General features: G+C 46.9%; 1 pseudogene; it reads left to right on the forward strand.

The window, feature by feature from the left end:
• The first annotated feature begins 658 nt into the window (after nucleotides 1-658).
• The window catches only part of LOC109778821 (E3 ubiquitin-protein ligase WAV3-like), a 34,833-nt pseudogene continuing 16,977 nt past the window's right edge, over nucleotides 659-18,514 (forward strand).

Here is an 18,514-nt window from a genome sequence, read left to right on the forward strand (position 1 = left end):
AAGTTAAGACGAAAAAAAATTCTGCAACAGTATGTTTCTGCAACAAAATGTCTGTTGTAAGAAGTTCTGCAACACTGTATTTTTTGCATTGGTGAGTACAAGGGACGGGCCACTGAATAGCTCCAGATCAAACGGCCGTGGAGGCGGCAATTCTTTTAAAAAGTCATTCTCAAAACAAAACAAAAACATTCATGTGCAACAAATCTTATAATCTCCATAATTTTTTTCTATAATGACGTGTTGTGAGATTTGCTTGCTCACGAAGCCAAGGATGCTGGAATCCTACTCGTTGATCTCTATCCCAATATACACGCATGTAGTTAGGGATTACAACTAATTAATCCCGTATAGTTAGGGATCATGCAAACAATTTCCCATGATCCGATGGCGTTAAATCTCACAGCTTTTCTGCAATTGCACTACCACGCATGAACAAAGTTATTCTTTTCTTTTCGTCGGAAATAGTAGGCGAATCCAAGATGGTTTGGACGGTTGAACCCAAGGAGATGAGGTGCGTCGTCTGTCATGGCGATATGGGCCGCGGCCACGCGCCAATGCCACCTTCACGGCTGAGTGCTCGCACAGCTTTCACCTCCGGTGCGTCCACCGCCAGAGCTCCTGCCCGCTCTGCTTCACGCCGTGGAGCGACGTGCCGGGCATGGCGCCCACCCAGGAGCTGCTCTTTGAGGACGACAAGCCTCTCGAACCGCAACCCGCAGCCGTCGGCGTAGCCGCCACCGAGACGATTGACAGTGGCGGGTTGATGTTCATCAAGACGCACTGCAAATATCCCCGCCATTGCCGAGGACGCCAGCCGCGACGGCTTCGCGGTGCTCGTGCACGCCCAGGCTCCCGCGTTGGCTCCAGCTGCGGCCAAGGCGGCGCGCCCCCCTTTGGATCTCGTGATGATGCTCGACGTCAGCAGGAGCATGGTTGGCCACAAGATTGCGCTGCTTAAGCAGGCCATGGGTTTTGTCGTCGACAAGCTGATCCTCGTGTCTTTCTCGGGCACCGAGCGTCGCCTCACCTACCTCACGGGCTTGTCTGGTGCCGGGAAGGCCTCGACAGAGCGCACCGTGGGGTCCCTGGTCGCCGGTGGCGGGACGAACATCAAAGAGGGTCTCCGCGAGACCGCGAAGGTGATCGACGGTCGCCGCTACAGGAACGCCGTTACCGGCGTCATCCTACTCTCCGACGGCCAAGACAACCACACACCGAGTTACAACCACGAAGTGGCGACCGACTACAGCGTACTCATGCCACCTTCCCTGATCCGCACGGGCGACGGTTCCCCGCCGCCGATCCATGGGTTTATAGCCCTTGTGCGACGTCTTTGAGATGAATTGAATGAGGAGCAACGTAGTTGACAAAAATATCTTTGGTGTGACCTATTTACAGCCAACAATAGCTCCAATGCGACATGACCTTATTTAACCATGAAATGCAAACATAAGGGGTTAGTGGTTTGAGTTATGACACGCGGGATCCATCAGTTATCCACCTGAATGTGGGACCCACCACTTACTCACATGCGTGCGGGACCCACAACTTATCCACATCAGCATGCCCCGACCCGAGCCATCCATGAGCCCGAGCCAGCCCACCCCCCATTGCCTGCCCTTCCCCCTTCCCCTTTCCCCCACCTTGTTCTTCCTCTTCTCCGGCAACGAAGCATGCCGCCGGCGAGTGATGTCTAGCTCAACTTCGGCCTCCCGCCAATCATGGCCGCACTACGGTCCAGTGCCGTTGACAAGATGCCCCGATTGCCCGCGCATGGAGCCTCTAAAGCGTTTGACTTGTGTGAAGGAGGAAAATGGCAACCGTGGGCGCGAGTTCGTCAAATGCTTGAGCAAGCCACAACCGGGGCAGGTTAGATCCGTGTACCGCACCAAGCAGCTGGATCGATTTCTTTATTTTTCCGTCGAATTTGGGCGGTGGATCTGATCTAGGGTTCATGCCGCCGTCGACCCCTGTTTACCCTGTTTTTCAGGTTCTGAACAAATGTGGACATTTCAAGTGGCTCGATGAGTACGTTGAGAGGTTGAAATTCGACGCTTCAACACAAGAGCTCAATTTCAATTTTGGGGGGCAGCTTGGTGTGGAACACACCTCACATTTGGTGGACAGAGCCGATCCGATGATGGACAGTGCTGAACTGAAGTGTGAATTGAAGAAAATGGGCAAGCAACTAAAGCAGCTGATCGATTTGAAGCAGCAAGCAAATATGATGGCTGGAGCATTTTATTGCTATGTCATTGCTATGGGTTTCTTTTACTTGATGTTCATCAATCGCTAAAAATTGTTACAGTTTCAGTCTGTTTGTCAAGCTAATTTCAGAGTCAAGGGTCCCTAGTTTCAGTTATTGTGTCTAGCTAGTAGTTTCAGTAAGTCAGGGATCATTTGTTAGCTGAATTTGAATTTGTGTGAAGCAAAGCCTGAATTATGGTAATGATATTCAGACCCAATGATATTCTGGTAATAGGATGCGATATGTGCGCCCTGCCAAGTTCTTGTAACTGAATCGAAGCAGAGATATCTAGTGTTCATGCTCTGTTCTTGTTCTTCAGTTAACAGAGTGCGCACCCCCCAAATTCAGAAAAACAAATCTTGCTGCCAAATAGATGTTGGGTCGTGAGAAAATAACCGGGCCCAAATTGAGACAAGCCCATCCGCGTAGGGGCACCATGTAACGCCCACGATGCGGCTATATCTCCCACGTGTCGAGGCACGACTTAGAGGCATAACCGCATTGTGGTTTTGTCGCAAGAAGGGTCATCTTCACACAATCCCATGTAATGAACAAGAATGGGATAACGAGAGTTGGCTTACAATCGCCACTTCACACAATACATAAATTAATTCATACATCATCCAAAATCCACACATGGACCGACTACGGTCAAAACCAAATGAAAATAAGATAACCCCAAATGCTAGATTCCCGATCGTCCCAACTGGGCTTCACTACTGATCATCAGGAAAAGAAACATAGTAACGACCACGTTCCTCGTCGAACTCCCACTTGAGCTCGGTTGCGTCATCTGCACTGGCATCGCCGGCACCTGCAACAGTTTTGGTAGAATCTGTGAGTCACGAGGACTCAGCAATCTCACACCCGTGAGATCAAGACTATTTAAGCTTATAGGAAAGGATGGTGTAATGAGGTGGAGCTGCAGCAGGCACTAAGCATATATGGTGGCTAACATACGCAAATGAGAGCGAGAAGAGAAGCAACGCAACGGTCGCGACGCTAGAAATGATCAAGAAGTGATCCTGAAACTACTTACGTTCATGCATAACTCAAACCGTGTTCATTTCCCGGACTCCACCGAGAAGAGACAATCATGGCTACACACACGGTTGATGTATTTTAATTAAGTCAAGTGACAAGTTCTCTACAACCGGACATTAACAAATTCCAATCTGCCTCATAACTGCGGGCACGGCTTTCAAAAGATGATACCCTGCAGGGGTGTCCCAACTTAGCCCATTATAAGCTCTCACGGTCAATGAAGGATAAACCTTCTCCCGGGAAGACCCGATCAGTCTCGGAATCCCGGTTTACAAGACATTTCGACAATGGTAAAACAAGACCAGCAAAGCCGCCCGAATGTGCCGACAAATCCCGATAGGAGCTGCACATATCTCATTCTTAGGGCACACTGGATTGTCCAAGCTTCTGATAGGCCAGCCCAGAGTTGCCCCTGGTGACCACCGGCGACTGACAGGTTGGACCAATACTCAGAGGAGCACTGGCCCGGGGGTTTAAATAAAGATGACCCTCGGGCTCGCGAAAACCCGAGGGAAGAAGGCTTAGGTGGAAAATGGTAAAACCAAGGTTGGGCCTTGCTGGAGGAGTTTTATTCAAGGCGAACTGTCAAGGGGGTCCCATAAATCACCCAACCACGTAAGGAACGCAAACTCAAGGAACATAATACCGGTATGACGGAAACTAGGACAGCAAGAGTGGAACAAAACACCAGGCATAAGGCCGAGCCTTCCACCCTTTACCAAATATATAGATGCATTATTTAAATAAGAGATATTGTGATATTCCAAAAAATATCCATGTTCCAACATGTAACCAACTTCAACTTCACCTGCAACTAGCAACGCTATAAGAAGGGCGGAGCAAAAGCGGTAACTTAGCCAAACAACGGTTTGCTAGGAAAGGATGGTTAGAGGCTTGACATGGCAATATGGGAGGCATGATATAGCAAGTGGTAGGTAGTGCAGCAAAGCAATAGAACGAACAACTAGCAAAGCAAAGATAGAAGTGATTTCGAGGGAATGGTCATCTTGCCTGCAAGGTTCTCAGAGTTGTCGAAAGCTTGATCCTCGTAAGCGTACTCAACAGGTTCCTCGTTCACAAACTCGTCTCCCGGCACTACCCAAAACAAGAACACAAGCAACGGTACCATAATCAATCACGGGAAATGCACAAGCAACATGATGCAGAACATGCATGATATGCGAGATGTGGTATGCGATGCATATGCGTGCTCCAGAAGAAAAATAATGAACAAGGCAGTAACTTGGCAAACCAAGTATGCCACTGAAAATATGAGATGATTTCGGTCGAAATCGATATAAAGATCACCGGAACCGGATGCACGGTTTGCAAATGGCAAGCAAAACAAGAATGACACGATTCTGCGATTAAAAGCATGATAGCACTTAGAATACATCAAGTAACTATGCTACAACACTCCAACATAGCAACAAAGCATATGGCAGTAATCTACAGGAGATGCTTGACAAAATATGAACACTGAGCTACAGCTAGATCACACAATAACAGGTTCAAACAAGCATGGCAAAAGTGCAAAAGATATCAGGATCACAGACTTGGTGAAATTACTGGACATGGCTGAAACTGTATCAGGTAGCAATGCTCAGAGCAAGCAATCAACATGCTACAGGAACTTAACATAGCATAACAAGGCATGGCATGAATCTACTAAATGCATAGAACAAAAGTCCCTTACTGACCATGAGCCAAAAAGGCACAGAAGATATGATGGCACCCATGTAAACATAGCAAGTTTCGTTAACAGGTTTCAGACTTAGCAGAAAACAGAGCATGACAGCAACAGAAATTATGAGGGCATCTTGGTGAGCTTGATTCGCTCACCACAAAGTAATGCATAACAAAACAAGCATACCTACAGCAAGATGGCATGTTTATGAAACTAACCATGCCAAGAGAAAGTTCATAGCATGTATGGATCAACTACAACAACCTTGGCAAAATTGAATATCATGTTAACATTCTGCCAGAAACATTTTATAGCAAAACTAGAGCAAGATTAAGACATGCTAGGGCACTTCATAATTGCAAAAAGGACCATGGATGGGTAGAGCACACCTATATCTACAAAACATCCTTACTGAACATGCCCAAAAGAAGCATGGATCTCTCTGTAAACACATGGATACATGTCAACGAAATAACAGCAGTCACAGACTCGGCAAAATTCGAAGTCCCTAAAAACAGAAACATCACGAAGCCTAGTTTGCATGCTTGTGTTAGTCATCACATATATCACAAAAATACATGGCATGCACCTCTGTAAAGATGGAATGGCATAGATCAAAACACATGTAGAGCTCATACTCATAAGATGCACACCTCAATTGCAACAAAAATAATAAATCACCAAGTTCTGATAAGTAAAAACAGTAAACATCATATAGCACTCTTGCACCAGAGATTTGGGCATCAAGATGGACTCAAACTAGCATGGCACAATGGAACAAAATGAATAGCATCTCGAGTCGAACATTTCGATATATTACACGCACGAAATGGAGAAGTTAGCAAAGAGTTATGATGCAATGAACATGGCTCCAGAATATGAAAACTTCGGGACTTGGAGGAATTTCGAGAGGGGGGAAAAGTCAACCTTCGTCTAGATCGGGATCCACACGGAAGCCGAGGCGGGCGGCTCGCCGGAGCTCTTGCCGGAGAGGGGAGAGGAGGCGCCGGCGGGCGAGGACGGCGGCAAAGGGCGCGGGCGAGCGCGACGCCGGCGGGAGGGACGCGCGAGCGGGCCCGCGGTCGAGGCGCCGGCGGCGGTCGGCGGGAGCGACGGCGAGGTCGGCGACGGCGGCCTCGGGGCGCGGCGCCGGCGGACGAGCGGGAGGACGAGGGCGGCGGCGCGGGACCCGGGAGGAGGCGGCGCGGGGACGCGGACGCGGGCGCGGGCGGCGGCGGCTCGGGCCGCGGGGGCCGGACGCGGGCTCCCCGGGCCGCGGGCGGTGGGGTGGCGGCGCTACCACGTGGCGCCTTGCCACTGGCTCGGGGCGGCGGCGCGTTCTGTCCGGCGCCGGGCGGACGTGTCCGGCGCGCGGAGGGAGCGGTGGCTAGGGTTTGGACCCGGAATTCGGGGGAGATGCACATATTTATAGGTAGAGGGAGCTAGGAGACTCCAAATGGAGTGCGGTTTTCGCCCACACGACCGTGATCGAACGACCGAGAGCATGGAGGTGACTTAGAGGGGTTATTGGGCTGTTTGGAGGGGGGGTTTTGCTGCAACACACAAAAGGACTTTGTGGTTACCCGGTAAACCGTTGGAGCATCAAACGACCTTCAAATGGAACGAAACTTGACAGGTGGTCTACCGGTGGTATACCAAGGCCACTTGGTAAGACTCGGTCCATTCCGAGAACGTTCAACACCAGCTCACGTAAAGAAACAAGAGGGGTGCGCCGGTGCATGTGGGAGTGTCGGAATGCAAAACGGACAACGGGGAAAATGCTCGGACGCATGAGACGAACACGTATGCAAATGAGATGCACATGATGACATGATATGAGATGCATGAAATGAACAAAATGCAAAACAAAAGACAAAAACCCAACCACGGAGGGAATATCATAACACATAGCCGAAAATGGCAAGAGTTGGAGTTACAAATATGGAAAGTTACATCCGGGGTATTACACACCAGCCCAGTTTTATAGCATAGAGGCGCCCATGTTTAAAAAAAGGGATAATTGATTTTATGCCCCTAGTTGGGTCACACTCGGCAGGTTTACCCCTAGTTTCCGAAAACACTTCTTCTTGCCCAAACCACTTTGCTCCTCTTATGCTTTTGCCCTTTGACCGTTTGACCATCACTTTGAAAACTTCATAAAAATTTCATACTAACTCAAAAAAAATCGAATAAGATATCAAAATGTTCAGAAAAGCATCACATATATGTGCATGTCATTTGCATTCATAGAAAAAGTGTTGGCCAGTCCCCATCTCTGTTTTAGCTCATATGATCTTAGCATGAACAGTAAAATCTAAAAAAATTCTAAAAAAATTGGTGGCAAACTTTGACCAATGTTTTGAGTGCTTGCCAAGTTTCATCAGGGAATGACATTCATGGAAGTCGTGGCAAAAAAACAAAAATCAATGCTCCAAAATTTCATTTTGTTGCCACGACTTCCACGAATGTCATTCCCTTATGAAACTTGGCAAGCACTGAAAACATTGGTCAAAGTTTGCCACCAATTTTTTTTAGAATTTTTAGATTTTTTTAGATTTAACTATTCATGCTAAGGTCATATGAGCTAAAACTGAGATGGGGACTGACGAACACTTTTTTCATGAATGCAAATGACATGCACATATAGGTGATGCTTTTCTAAACATTTTGATATCTTATTTGAATTTTTCTGAGTTAGTATGAAATTTTTATGAAGTTTTCAAAGTGATGGTCAAACGGTCAAAGGGCAAAAGCATAAGAGGAGCAAAGTGGTTTGGGCAGGAACATGTGTTTTCAGAAACTAGGGGTAAACCTGCCGAGTGGGACACAACTAAGGGCACCAAATTAATTATCCCTTAAAAAAATGCTTCGACTAAAACCTCAAAAATAAAATGTTGCTTCGGCAAATAAACCTTTAACAAACATATACTTCTTTACTTGTTTTTTCTTTAGCCAAATTTTTTGCGTCGAATAAATATTGGGCCGTATGTATTGTACTTTTTGTTTTTCTTTACATATTTGTTGGTTGTCCACTATTGTTTGTGATTCTTTTTATGCATGTCTATGGCTCCGTGAAACCAAATTTGATGGGGATATGTGAAAGCCTCAGAAAACATTTTTGGAAATGATCAAGTTAAAATTCGCTTGAAATAGGTCCAAGAAAATGTTCATGTTTTGCTCTAAAAATAATGGCCAGAGGTAAAATTCAAACCAATATTTTTAGGAGCACAGAAATATTTCTTTTGGGCATTTCAGTTGCATGTCCATGGTTGCACAAAAATTTGCACCCTACACCTACAAGCTAGGGTGACCCTATTAGCCAGGGCCTAGATACATGCATGCATACATGCAGCACACCAAGATATGGTTTTTTTTTGCAAAAAAAATTGGGTACCCATACACTTGCATGTCCATAGTGGAATCTACCCCTTTTATTAGTAACACATAGATCAACTAGATTGAACATCAAGCACAATATATATCAACTGACCAATATCAACTAGATAGAAAAAACAGACAGAACACATCACAATATAGTAGCATAAGTAGTAGCATTGCATGAGCTAGATAGTACCACATTACAACTAAGATAGACAAACGGGTCCCAAGCACGACATACATAGTACCATTACAACTTATATAGATAGTTCATAGTTCAACCCAACACGACAATAATAAAACGACACCCTAGATAAGATAAAACACCACCGGCTTGCTTGCTTGCTCCAAGGACAACTCCTCCATGGCCAACTCCTCTCCTCCATGGCCAACTCCTTCACTCGTCGTCGTCGGTGGGGTACGGGAGGTGTGCATGCGCTCATCGGCAGGGAAGGCGCTGTCGAAGTCGGTGAAGATGTTGTACATAGTTAATTCAATGAACTCGCGTCCACACCAAAAAACATGGCCGAGGAGGTAGTAGGCGTCGAAGGGGTTGGTGAACCTCACGATGAGCCCGATAGCATAGCCATTGTTACTGACCTCTTCGACTCGAAACATGACGCCGGCGGAGAGGAAGAACTCGGTCAGCCCCCTTGCCCCCCTCCACCTCGAGATCGCCCACACCCGTAGGGTGTTCTCCATCCGGACTCCGGCAGGGTAGAGCCTCTCGGGGAAGGTGGGCGGCACACGGTAGGTAGCCCCGGTGAACTGCATGGTGGCTCGATCGGGTTTGATTTGTGGAGAAGAAGGAAGAAGGAGGGAAGATGGGAGAGGATGGGGTAGGGGGTATGGATGAGGAGGGAGAGGAAGACGATAGGTGTGGCTTAAATAGCCCAAGTGCGACGTGGTTTTTGATTTCTTTGAGTCGTTTCACCGGGTGGAATTAATGAGCGGGCGGCATTTGGTGGCGCCCCATCGAGGTGTGTACACGAGCGTGGGAAACCAAGGTTGCCATCAAACGCTGGATCAATAGCCATGATGCGACGCGTCTGTGCCATTGGTCGCGGGTCAAGGGGTCACGCCTGCCCGTTCTTCTATCCCGTGCATCAATTGCCATGCTGCGACGTCCCGCACGCCTCTGTGCCGTCGTGGGTCAAGGGGACACGCCTGCCCCATTTTCTCCGCGGGTGCCGCCCGTGCATGCATGCATGGCAATGTAGCCTGCTGGCTAGGGCCTGGCTAGAGGAGGCAACGTTCAGTCCAAAGGTCTAACAGGTGGGCTTCTTTTACCAGAGCCCAATGGCTAGCCCACGCAGCGTAAAAAACAAACGGCTACTGCATGGCACTGCATCCTCTAAAAACCACTACAGCAAATCAGGGCATAGCCCGTGGATTGCTAGTGTGGCATTGCATGCTGATCCACACCGTTGAACGCGTAGTGATCCAACGATCCAGAGAAGAGGGGGGTTATCCAGCGTTGTCGAATGCAGCCAATCACAGAGCATCACACGGATCAGTGACGTGGCCCTAGCGCGTGATCCAGACCATTCACTAACAGAGATCTAGCGGCTCGGAAGGATGCGGGGTTTCAGATGGTGTTATGAGGGGTTCTGAGGGGTTTTGAGAGGGTTTTGAGGGCTAGGGTTGAGCATAACTTTTTCGATAAAGGGTGGATTTTATTAACTCAAAATGAAGCATCAAGGGGATACAAACATACTAAGCACACACCCGGCCTCTGCATAACTAGGATGCACACAGCCAACACCAACACACACAAAAACTCGCCGAAGAATTGCAAAGTCATGTAAGACCAAAGCTAAGCATGGGCAAGAGAAAAGAGAGGAAAAAGAACCCCAAACCAATCGGTTCCGTGATCGGCAAACTACAACAATAACCATATCCGCACCGACCATCTCATGACATCACATGAGCGACGAGGTTCTTCAATAGCAACGCCTTCAGGAAGGTAGAGGCGCTTGATCGCCGCCGTCACCAAATCCAACCACGGAAGGTCAGAATCTAGGTTTTCACCCTGAAGAACCAGTCCGAGAATATCCAAACAATGCCTTCAACAAGGTAATGAAGTAAAAACCTCGCCATTGCCAGGTATAACTAACACAAGTCAGACCTAGGCTTTCACCTTGGAGCTCGAGACAGGGCACTCGAATAGCACCACCATCAACGCCACTTATGTGTTGTCGCCACCACTTTTTCACGATCCAAGCAACTACATGCGATGTAAGACGGCCGTCGCTGCACATCCATTCCTCTGTGTCAAGTCATTGCCCGAAGTTTGCAATTCCCCACTGAAGACAACCACCAAATCTAGGGAGAGGACCCTCACAAAGACCTTTGATGGTTAGTGCAATCCGTAGGGAGTCCGTCGCCGCCGACCGGACTGACGTAGGTGATGGAGCCACATGATCTGCCATTGCAGATGACCCCCAAGGCCATGGCAGCACCACCATCACGCCGGAGCCCCACTGGAGGAGCACCCCGACAGCCCAGCCATCTTCATCACCGCGGATCCGGCGATGACGGCCCGTCCGGCACCAGCTCTGATAGAACGGGCAGATCGAGCAGACCACAAAGTGGATCGAATCCAACCACTCCACAGGCAGCTTCGGCACTGCCTCCGCCATGCCGCCCATCCCCTCGCCATCCAGCAAGGCCTAGCCCATAGCCGCACGCGCTGCCGCAAGCCGACAGTGCCGCACGCATTTGCAGCTGCGACCGGCACGCATCGCCTGCTGTATTGCCCACGACTCGGATCTGAGCTCGAGGAGCAGGCCACCGTGGATCGATCCAGCGAGGATGAGGTTGGGGGGCGTGCAGGCGGCCGAGAGCTGCGCAGATCGATCCGGCCACGGCGGGAACAACCTGACAGCCAAACAAGCGCCAACCGTAATGGAGTCGAGGAGGGGCGGAGCTTTCGTGGACCGACCTTGGAGATGGAGGGGAATGCGTCACCTGCTTTGAGGAGGCGCCTTCGCCGGCGGCGGCGAAGGCCGCCGCCGCTACCGGCGGCTTGGTTTTTCTGGTGGCGGCCTGGGCGGCTAGGGTTGGGACGCCCCGGTGTCACCCTATGAGCGACACGGGAGTGGCTAGTCCATTAGTTAATTAGTCCTCACGATTATTTACATGGACCATGAAAAACAATAAATGGCTTTCATGCATAACTAATTCAAAAAAATCATAAAAATATGAAACTTTCACCCATCATCATATTATGTGAGTGAGTTGCTGAAGGAAATATGCCCTAGAGGCAATAATAGAGTTATTATTTATTTCCTTATTTCATGATAAATGTTTATTATTCATGCTAGAATTGTATTAACCGGAAACATAATACCTGTGTGAATACATAGACAAACAGAGTGTCACTAGTATGCCTCTACTTGACTAGCTCGTTGATCAAAGATGGTTATGTTTCCTAGCCATAGACATGAGTTGTCATTTGATTAACGGGATCACATTATTAGGAGAATGATCTGATTGACTTGACCCATTCCGTTAGCTTAGCACTCGATCGTTTAGTATGTTGCTATTGCTTTCTTCATGACTTATACATGTTCCTATGACTATGAGATTATGCAACTCCCGTTTACCGGAGGAACACTTTGTGTGCTACCAAACGTCACAACGTAACTAGGTGATTATAAAGGTGCTCTACATGTGTCTCCGAAGGTACTTGTTGGGTTGGCGTATTTCGAGATTAGGTTTGTCACTCCGATTGTCGGAGAGGTATCTCTGGGCCCTCTCGGTAATGCACATTACTTAAGCCTTGCAAGCATTGCAACTAAAGAGTTTGTTGCAAGATGATGTATTACGGAACGAGTAAAGAAACTTGCCGGTAACGAGATTGAACTAGGTATTGAGATACCGACGATCGAATCTCGGGCAAGTAACATACCGATGACAAAGGGAACAACGTATGTTGTTATGCGGTCTGACCGAGAAAGATCTTCGTAGAATATGTGGGAGCCAATATGAGCATCCAGGTTCCGCTATTGGTTATTGACCGGAGACGTGTCTCGGTCATGTCTACATAGTTCTCGAACCCGTAGGGTCCGCACGCTTAACGTTACGATGACAGTTATATTATGAGTTTATATGTTTTGATGTACCGAAGGTTGTTCGGAGTCCCGGATGTGATCACGGACATGACGAGGAGTCTCGAAATGGTCGAGACATAAAGATTGATATATTGGACGACTATATTCGGACACCGGAAATGTTCCGGGTGATTTCGGAGAAAACCGGAGTGCCGGAGGGTTACCGGAACCCCCCCCCCCCCGGGAGAAGTAATGGGCCTTATGGGCCTTAGTGGAGAGAGAGAGGGGCAGCCAGGAGGGGCCGCGCGCCCCCTCCCCTCTGGTCCGAATTGGACTAGGAGAGGGGGGGCGGCGCCCCCCTTTCCTTCTCCCTCTCCCCCTTCCTTTCCCCCTCCTAGTAGGAGTAGGAAAGAGGGGAGTCCTACTCCTACTAGGAGGAGGACTCCTCCTCCTGGCGCGCCAACAAGGGCCGGCCGGCCTCCCCCTTGCTCCTTTATATACGGGAGCAGGGGGCACCCCATAGACACAACAATTGATCTATTGATCTCTTAGCCATGTGCGGTGCCCCCCTCCACCATATTACACCTCGATAATATCGTAGCGGTGCTTAGGCGAAGCCCTGCATCGGTAGAACATCATCATCGTCACCACGCCGTCGTGCTGACGAAACTCTCCCTCAACACTCGGCTGGATCGGAGTTCGAGGGACGTCATCGAGCTGAACTTGTGCTGAACTCGGAGGTGTCGTGCATTCGGTACTTGATCGGTCGGATCGTGAAGACGTACGACTACATCAACCGCGTTGTGTTAACGCTTCCGCTTTCGGTCTACGAGGGTACGTGGACAACACTCTCCCCTCTCGTTGCTATGCATCACCATGATCTTGCGTGTTCGTAGGAAATTTTTGAAATTACTACGTTCCCCAACAGTGGCATCCGAGCCTGGTTTTATGCGTTGATGTTATGCACGAGTAGAACACAAGTGAGTTGTGGGCGATATATGTCATACTGCTTACCAGCATGTCATACTTTGGTTCGACGGTATTGTGAGATGAAGCGGCCCGGACCGACATTACGCATACGCTTACGCGAGACTGGTTTCACCGTTGCGAGCACTCGTTGCTTAAAGGTGACCGGTGGGTGTCTGTCTCTCTCACTTTAGTTGAACCGAGTGTGGCTAGGCCCGGTCCTTGCGAAGGTTAAAACAGCACCAACTTGACAAACTATCGTTGTGGTTTTGATGCGTAGGTAAGAACGGTTCTTGCTAAGCCCGTAGCAGCCACGTAAAACTTGCAACAACAAAGTAGAGGACGTCTAACTTGTTTTTGCAAGGCATGTTGTGATGTGATATGGTCAAGACATGATACTGAATTTTATTGTATGAGATGATCATGTTTTGTAACCGAGTTATCGGCAACTGGCAGGAGCCATATGGTTGTCGCTTTATTGTATGCAATGCAATCGCCATGTAATGCTTTATTTTATCACTAAGCGGTAGCGATAATCGTAGAAGCATAAGATTGGCCAAACGAAAACGATGCTACGATGGAGATCAAGGTGTCGCGCCGGTGACGATGGTGATCATGACGGTGCTTCGGAGATGGAGATCACAAGCACAAGATGATGATGGCCATATCATATCACTTATATTGATTGCATGTGATGTTTATCTTTTATGCATCTTATCTTGCTTTGATTGACGGTAGCATTATAAGATGATCCTTCACTAAATTATCAAAGTATAAGTGTTCTCCCTGAGTATGCACCGTTGCGAAAGTTCTTCGTGCTGAGACACCACGTGATGATCGGGTGTGATAGGCTCTACGTTCAAATACAACGGGTGCAAAACAGTTGCACACGCGGAATACTCAGGTTAAACTTGACGAGCCTAGCATATAACAGATATGGCCTCGGAACACGGAGACCGAAAGGTCGAGCGTGAATCATATAGTAGATATGATCAACATAGTGATGTTCACCGTTGAAACTACTCCATCTCACGTGATGATCGGACATGGTTTAGTTGATATGGATCACGTGATCACTTAGAGGATTAGAGGGATGTCTATCTAAGTGGGAGTTCTTAAGTAATATGATTAATTGAACTTGAATTTATCATGAACTTAGTACCTGATAGTATTTTGCTTGTCTATGTTAATTGTAGATAGATGGCCCGTGCTGTTGTTCCGTTGAATTTTAATGTGTTCCTTGAGAAAGCAAAGTTGAAAGATGATGGTAGCAATTACACGGACTGGGTCCGTAACTTGAGGATTATCCTCATTGCTGCACAGAAGAATTACGTCCTGGAAGCACCGCTGGGTGCCAGGCCTGCTGCAGGAGCAACACCAGATGTTATGAACGTCTGGCAGAGCAAAGCTGATGACTACTCGATAGTTCAGTGTGCCATGCTTTACGACTTAGAACCAGGTCTTCAACGACGTTTTGAATGTCATGGAGCATATGAGATGTTCCAGGAGTTGAAGTTAATATTTCAAGCAAATGCCCGGATTGAGAGATATGAAGTCTCCAATAAGTTCTACAGCTGCAAGATGGAAGAGAATAGTTCTGTCAGTGAGCATATACTCAAAATGTCTGGGTATAACAATCACTTGATTCAACTGGGAGTTAATCTTCCGGATGATAGCGTCATTGACAGAATTCTTCAATCACTGCCACCAAGCTACAAGAGGTTCATGATGAACTATAATATGCAAGGGATGAATAAGACGATTCCCGAGCTCTTCGCAATGCTAAAGGCTGCGGAGGTAGAAATCAAAAAGGAGCATCAAGTGTTGATGGTCAATAAGACCACTAGTTTCAAGAAAAGGGTAAAGGGAAGAAGAAGGGGAACTTCAAGAAGAACAGCAAACAAGTTGCTGCTCAGGAGAAGAAACCCAAGTCTGGACCTAAGCCTGAGACTGAGTGCTTCTACTGCAAGCAGACTGGTCACTGGAAGCGGAACTGCCCCAAGTATTTGGCGGATAAGAAGGATGGCAAGGTGAACAAAGGTATATGTGATATACATGTTATTGATGTGTACCTTACTAATGCTCGCAGTAGCACCTGGGTATTTGATACTGGTTCTGTTGCTAATATTTGCAACTCGAAACAGGGGCTACGGATTAAGTGAAGATTGGCTAAGGACGAGGTGACGATGCGCGTGGGAAATGGTTCCAAAGTCGATGTGATCGCGGTCGGCACGCTACCTCTACATCTACCTTAGTTTTAGACCTAAATAATTGTTATTTGGTGCCAGCGTTAAGCATGAACATTATATCTGGATCTTGTTTGATGCGAGACGGTTATTCATTTAAATCAGAGAATAATGGTTGTTCTATTTATATGAGTAATATCTTTTATGGTCATGCACCCTTGAAGAGTGGTCTATTTTTGTTGAATCTCGATAGTAGTGATACACATATTCATAATATGGAAACCAAAAGATGCAGAGTTGATAATGATAGTGCAACTTATTTGTGGCACTGCCGTTTAGGTCATATCGGTGTAAAGCGCATGAAGAAACTCCATACTGATGGACTTTTGGAATCACTTGGTACTTGCGAACCGTGCCTCATGGGCAAGATGACTAAAATACCGTTCTCTGGAACTATGGAGAGAGCAACAGATTTGTTGGAAATCATACATACAGATGTATGTGGTCCGATGAATATTGAGGCTCGTGGCGGATATCGTTATTTTCTCACCTTTACAGATGATTTGAGCAGATATGGGTATATCTACTTAATGAAACATAAGTCTGAAACATTTGAAAGGTTCAAAGAATTTCAGAGTGAAGTTGAAAAACAAGAAAATAAAGTTTCTACAATCAGATCGTGGAGGAGAATATTTGAGTTACGAGTTTGGTCTACATTTGAAACAATGCGGAATAGTTTCGCAACTCACGCCACCCGGAACACCACAACGTAATGGTGTGTCCGAACGTCGTAATCGTACTTTACTAGATATGGTGCGATCTATGATGTCTCTTACTGATTTATCGCTATCGTTTTGGGGTTATGCTTTAGAGACGGCTGCATTCACGTTAAATAGGGCACCATCAAAATCCGTTGAGACGACGCCTTATGAACTGTGGTTTAGCAAGAAACCAAAGTTGTCATTTCTTAAAGTTTGGGGCTGCGATGCTTATGTGAAAAAACTTCAACCTGATAAGCTCGAACCCAAATCGGAGAAATGTGTCTTCATAGGATACCCAAAGGAGACTATGGGGTACACCTTCTATCACAAATCCGAAGGCAAAACTTTTGTTGCTAAATTCGGAAATTTTCTGGAGAAGGAGTTTCTCTCGAAAGAAGTGAGTGGGAGGAAAGTAGAACTTGATGAGGTAACCGTACCTGCTCCCTTATTGGAAAGTAGTTCATCACAGAAACCAGTTTCTGTGACACCTACGTCAATTACTGAGGAAGTTAATGATGATGATCATGAAACTTCAGATCAAGTTATTACTGAACCTCGTAGATCAACCAGAGTAAGATCCGCACCAGAGTGGTACGGTAATCCTATTCTAGAGGTTATGTTACTAGACCATGACGAACCTACGAACTATGAAGAAGCGATGGTGAGCCCAGATTCCGCAAAATGGCTTGAGGCCATGAAATCCGAGATGGCATCCATGTATGAGAACAAAGTATGGACTTTGGTTGACTTGCCCGATGATCGGCAAGCCATTGAAAATAAATGGATCTTCAAGAAGAAGACTGACGCTGATGGTAATGTTACTGTCTATAAAGCTCGACTTGTTGCGAAAGGTTTTCGACAAGTTCAAGGGATTGACTACGATGAGACCTTCTCACCCGTAGCGATGCTTAAGTCCGTCCGAATCATGTTAGCAATTGCCGCATTTTATGATTATGAAATTTGGCAAATGGATGTCAAAACTGCATTCCTGAATGGATTTCTGGAAGAAGAGTTGTATATGATGCAACCGGAAGGTTTTGTCGATCCAAAGGAAGCTAACAAAGTGTGCAAGCTCCAGCGATCCATTTATGGACTGGTGCAAGCCTCTCGGAGTTGGAATAAACGCTTTGATAGTGTGATCAAAGCATTTGGTTTTATACAGACTTTTGGAGAAGCCTGTATTTACAAGAAAGTGAGTGGGAGCTCTGTAGCATTTCTGATATTATATGTGGATGACATATTGCTGATTGGAAATGATATAGAATTTCTGGATAGCATAAAGGGATACTTGAATAATAGTTTTTCAATGAAAGACCTCAGTGAAGCTGCATATATATTGGGCATCAAGATTTATAGAGATAGATCAAGACGCTTAATTGGACTTTCACAAAGCACATACCTTGACAAAGTTTTGAAAAAGTTCAAAATGGATCAAGCAAAGAAAGGGTTCTTGCCTGTGTTACAAGGTGTGAAATTGAGTAAGACTCAATGCCCGACCACTGCAGAAGATAGAGAGAAGATGAAAGATGTTCCCTATGCTTCAGCCATAGGCTCTATCATGTATGCAATGCTGTGTATCAGACCTGATGTATGCCTTGCTATAAGTCTAGCAGGAAGGTACCAAAGTAATCCAGGAGTGGATCACTGGACAGCGGTCAGGAACATCCTGAAATACCTGAAAAGGACTAAGGATATGTTTCTCGTTTATGGAGGTGACAAAGAGCTCATCGTAAATGGTTATGTGGATGCAAGCTTTGACACTGATCCGGACGATTCTAAATCGCAAACCGGATACGTGTTTACATTGAACGGTGGAGCTGTCAGTTGGTGCAGTTCTAAACAAAGCGTCGTGGCGGGATCTACGTGTGAAGTGGAGTACATAGCTGCTTCGGAAGCAGCAAATGAAGGAGTCTGGATGAAGGAGTTCATATCCGATCTAGGTGTCATACCTAGTGCATCGGGTCCAATGAAAATCTTTTGTGACAATACTGGTGCAATTGCCTTAGCAAAGGAATCCAGATTTCACAAGAGAACCAAGCACATCAAAAGACGCTTCAATTCCATCCAGGATTTAGGCCAGGTGGGAGACATAGAAATTTGCAAGATACATACGGATCTGAATGTTGCAGAGCCGTTGACTAAGCCTCTTCCACGAGCAAAACATGATCAGCACCAAGGCTCCATGGGTG

The sequence above is a fragment of the Aegilops tauschii genome, chromosome 5 (assembly GCF_002575655.3).
Source record: "Aegilops tauschii subsp. strangulata cultivar AL8/78 chromosome 5, Aet v6.0, whole genome shotgun sequence".
Taxonomy (NCBI): Eukaryota; Viridiplantae; Streptophyta; class Magnoliopsida; order Poales; family Poaceae; genus Aegilops; species Aegilops tauschii.